Raw genomic sequence first — 4,924 nt, 5'->3', positions numbered from 1 at the left:
GAGATTCAGTGCGACTCAAATTTGAAGGCAAAATTCATTGAAGTGGGTGTGCCTGAATTTTACAAATATTTACCGGCAAGGTTTGAAAATACTCGAAAATTCGCATATGAAATTATTTCCATGTTTGGAAGTACTTATCAGTGTGAGCAATTATTTTCTGTTATGAATGGAAATAAATCTCCTGTTCGAAACCGTATTAATAACGCTCACTTTGGATCAATTTTGAAAGTAGTCTCGGCCAATAAAATTTCTCATAGGGAGATATTAGCAGAAAAGAGATGTCAAGTATCAAACAATAATTTAACTTTATATATGTTTATTACAATGTACTATTCAAAATAAAAATATTTATTTCTATGAACATATATTTTTTTTTTGCGGCCCACCTAAAGTAAAGCATTGTTTATTTGGCTCAAGTTAGCTTTTGAGTTTGACACCCCTGCTCTAAAGCAATAAACCCGTGTAAAACGATTTTTTTTTTTGTTAAATTTCAACCTTATTTTCTCCATTTATTATTCGTGTTTTTTGACAAAAGAAGACTCACTGCTGGATTTTCGTGCTTTGGACTCAATGCATACTTCGTGGGTTGAATTGACAGTCAAAAAAATGAATAAACAAACAAAAATATCAGATCAATAAAAATGGTATGTTTACGATCTTATTTTCTGTATTTATTTCAATTGTTTTTAATATTTAACCACCATTAACACTCTGCAAATTAATTTTTGGCATAACATCTAAAGTTAATACATATATAACATTTGATAAAAAAAAATCTCATTGTGTTCCCTAAGTATGTAGGTATAACACTATATTTGATCCTCAAAATATTGTTGCAGCGAGGATTTACTGTATAAGACTTTTTTTTTTTAAATTCCATTGTTATTTTGAGGACATGATATTTTATTTAAATGTTATTTTTTTTATGTCTATTCGAGGCATTTTTTGAGGTCCTCAACACAAAATGTTCTCCCAAAAGTGGGGAACACCGGATGGGTGGTAATAGCATCCTCTATCACACATCAATGAAGGAGCGCATGCGCAATGATACGTGTCGGGAACAAAAGATGTCCTCAGCTCGCCGCCATTGAATCCTCTTGTCTTGCGGGGAAGACAACATTTGCTCGAACACTTCATCTCAATCTCGATGAGGGTAAGTTCTTCTTCAAGAGACTCTAAGTTATACAGAGATGATCTAAGTTTTTCATGCAAATTCTGCGGTCATGGCGCACTAACCTGATTTAAATAGGGAGCAAAACGAAATAATTCCATCAATACATTAGTCTGTTAAATATAATAGAAAATGAATAGTTGTGTTATTTTCTCTTTCAATCTTGATTGTTTCTTACATATATATTTAATAATTAATTTTTTCTTTTAACAATCTTCGTTTTCAATTTTGTTTTAATCATTTATTAAAAATCTTTTTTTTTTTTAAATTTTATTTTCTTGTTTTCTTCTGTTGTCTGTGTTTTCTTTGTAAGTTTATATATATGTGTGCCTATAAATATATTCATATAGATATATTTATAAGAGGCAACAGAGAATAAAAGAAACGAGAAATTTTATGACAAAAATTAAAATTTAATAAATTTATTAAGTAGTTTAACTTAATTACAGAGCTCAGTATTATTGATAAAAAAATAATTCAATCGATTAATTCAATAGAATTCAATCGTAAAATAGTGTTAAAATTTGTGTTTTAGATATTGTAGATGATTTCGATTTAAGACTGCGAAAAGAGAAACTATTGCATGCTTTTACACAAAACAATTTTGCCATATGGTTTAAATGATATTTTCCAACATACACAGATTTGTTCCTCACTATTTAATATTAAAGATAAGGATAAACTGGGCTCAACATTAATAAAACTCTCTTAAAAATCGCAAAAGTAAATTTTCTTTCTAACGAGGAGAAAGATTTTATTTTCGGCCATTAAATGATGACATATATCGACTTCGATTTCTTATCAGCAACATTTTTTTCCTTCTAATTTACACTTTTGAATTCTTTGCTTTGTACTTATAAAAGCTATTTGATGAGTTTATCTTTTTGATAAGTATGAGTTTCATATTTTATTTAAAAATGTATGGAATTGCACTAAAAGAGTTCAACCTGATTATAACTTAATGAATATAATAGCATTTTTCATAGACCTATTTTTAATTATAATAATACTAGCAAAAATTTAGGAAAAATGGATTTATTTGATTATGAATTTTACTGAGTGGAAGAGAAAATATAATATTATAAACATATTATTACTAATAATTTAAATATTATAGAAAATTTAGAACTGAGAGATTAAAATGTAAAATTAATAATGTACAATTAATAATGTACAATTTTCATACAGTCCAAAATGTCCTTAAATTCCTTTTAAGTTTAGAACAATCACTTGTGGATCTAATACTTAACAGAACATGGCACTATTTCCTCTAACTACTTAAATCAAATTGTTAACAATATCATCAAAGAAGGTTTTTCATGAATGATCACTAATATTCAAACGATTTTAGACTTTATTAAGCAAAATAAAATTTATTCTATCGCGATTTTTGCTTCCCAGGATCTTTACAATAGCATTCCCCTTTCTAAACTATAAGATGTTCTTTTGAGACTATGATTATAAAAATATCCTTTTTTTTCTGTGATTATGAAAATACCTTTAATTGCAAATTTGATTATGGGGAAATTCTAATTGATATTTGTCTTTTTAATAATTATCTTTACAATAGAATACATATTTTTATTCAAATTGATGGAATACGACAAGGATCTAATTTTTCATCTCTCCTAGCTAACTTATTTTTACACTGCTAGGAAGAAAAGTTATTCTCTTAATATTGAATTTGTTTTTAGATTTATTGATGATTTAATTATCTTTAATTTTTAAAATTATACTATTTTGTTAAATAATATTTACTCCGAGAAATTCATTTTGCTTCGTCGACGATAATACTAATTTTTATTCTTTGAATATTAAAAGGGATTTACACAATATGATTTTAAATTAAATATAAATAGACTTCTAATTTTTAATCAAATGAATTGAATTAAAAGAATAATGAGGGACGTCATTGTGACACTAAATATTGGTAACACCTATCTTAATACAAAACCTTATCTTAGTTTTAAAAGATACAGCTGAAAAAAATTGACTATTTAATTTGTGGAAATATTGTGATTACAAAACAAAAGCACGTGGCTGAATTATTAGACGCGCAATAGGATTAAACGTAAAATCTTAATTATCAGGTAATACTCTATACAGCTGCATTGTTTTTACGCAGCTAAAACCGGTTTATATTTGTTAATGTTTTTGTATCTAACATTATAATGCAATACGTTAAATATAAATAATAATAGGAAGTATATAAAAAAAAAATTCTGAATGAAAACCCGTTACATGTATGTTTAAATATAAAAGTATTGCACATAAACTCGTGCAAAACATGCCATTATTGAAAAAAATACGGTGCGTCTAATACTTTGGTCTATTTATTATAATGTACTAATATAATACAGTAGGGAACCGATTATCCGGAACGATCGGGACCATCGCTATTCCGGATAACTGATTTTTCCGGTTTTCTGAATTGCTACAAAAAGCCGTCTTTTTCATTGTTAAACCCAACTAAAAAAAAAAATTTTTTTTTTCGAAATAATCTTAAAAAGAAGAAAAAACGATGAAGTAATACACTAATGATTATTTCCAAAATGATGGTAAGGTAAACATCTTTCAAAATAGAAAAAAAAATCCTAAAATCTTATGAGGAAAAAACATTTTTTTTAAAAAATGGAGGGAAAATTTATCGAATTTCGTTCCGGTTTTTTGGTTTTCCGGTTTTTTGGTTTTCCGGTTTTCTGATTTCCGGATAACGGGTTCTGTACTGTACCTAATATAATAAATATTCTATAATATATCGTTTCATGTATCCAATCGTCGAATTCATATTATATGTCGTTTAATTTAACCTATTGATACACTAACGTAAACAAGTACAAACCGGTTTCAGTCACATAAAAACAATATAGCTGTATAGTATCATCTGATAATTAAGATTTTGCATTGAATCTAATAATGCGTCTAATAGTTTGACCACGGACTGAGTATTTCTTCAATTTGTCATAGTTTTGAAACATGCAGATAGATTATTTAAGTTGAAAAGACTGCGAAAACGATGTAAAGTTGAATGTTTAATTTGTGGAAATATTTTTGATTGCGATTACGAAACAAAAGCATGCATATATGCCACGATGGAGACAATGTGTCGATTAAAATGTTGGGCGAATCTTTAAATCATTTCGATGCAGGGAAAAAAACGTGAAGACTAGTTCAAAACGCGAATTACTGAAGGCAATTTGGAAATAATCGTTTCAATTTCGCCCTTTTATTCAAAAATATAGAAAAGTGAAAGTCAAATGGTAATGTGTTTTAATGGAATGTCTAATACGACCCCGTTTTCTTAATTCAATAAATAACTGTAATTTTAATAAATTTTTAATTATGCAACAATTCTTTTTTAAATTTAATTCCTGAGTTCTTTTATTGAAGCAATAAAGTAGTTAACTTTATTACAGTTAAAGAAATACCTCCTTATGCATATTTTAATTTTTCCCTTTTCTAAACTGAAAGGTGTTCTTTTCAGTAATTCCTGCTATTGTAAAAATAACTTTAATTACAAATTTGATTACTGGAAAATAAATTATATATATATATATATATATATTAAATCAAAATAACCCCTGCTATATATATGTTATGACGCCCGGTGGCTGAGCGGTAGCGTTTTGCGCTGTAGTGCCACAGGTCCCTGGTTCGATCCTCGGCCGGGCAAGGTTGACTCAGCCTTTCATCCCTTCAGTGGGTCGATAAATGAGTACCAAGCATGCTTGGGAACTAAACACTGGGGGTTCC

The 4,924-nt window shown here is 28.1% G+C and overlaps 1 protein-coding gene across 1 annotated transcript in view; it reads left to right on the top strand.

Moving 5' to 3' along the window:
• The first annotated feature begins 1,009 nt into the window (after positions 1-1,009).
• Positions 1,010-4,924, top strand: part of LOC107437327 (beta-1,4-galactosyltransferase galt-1) — a 13,566-nt gene continuing 9,651 nt past the window's right edge. The window contains exon 1 of the mRNA XM_016049267.3: positions 1,010-1,153. The gene's annotated coding sequence lies outside the window, so the exon portion shown is untranslated. The remainder of the gene's footprint in view (positions 1,154-4,924) is intronic.

This window comes from Parasteatoda tepidariorum, chromosome 7 (genome assembly GCF_043381705.1).
Source record: "Parasteatoda tepidariorum isolate YZ-2023 chromosome 7, CAS_Ptep_4.0, whole genome shotgun sequence".
Classification (NCBI taxonomy): Eukaryota; Metazoa; Arthropoda; class Arachnida; order Araneae; family Theridiidae; genus Parasteatoda; species Parasteatoda tepidariorum.
The sequence above is the reverse complement of the archived record's forward strand: the minus strand, read 5'-3'. Positions and strand labels throughout refer to the sequence as shown.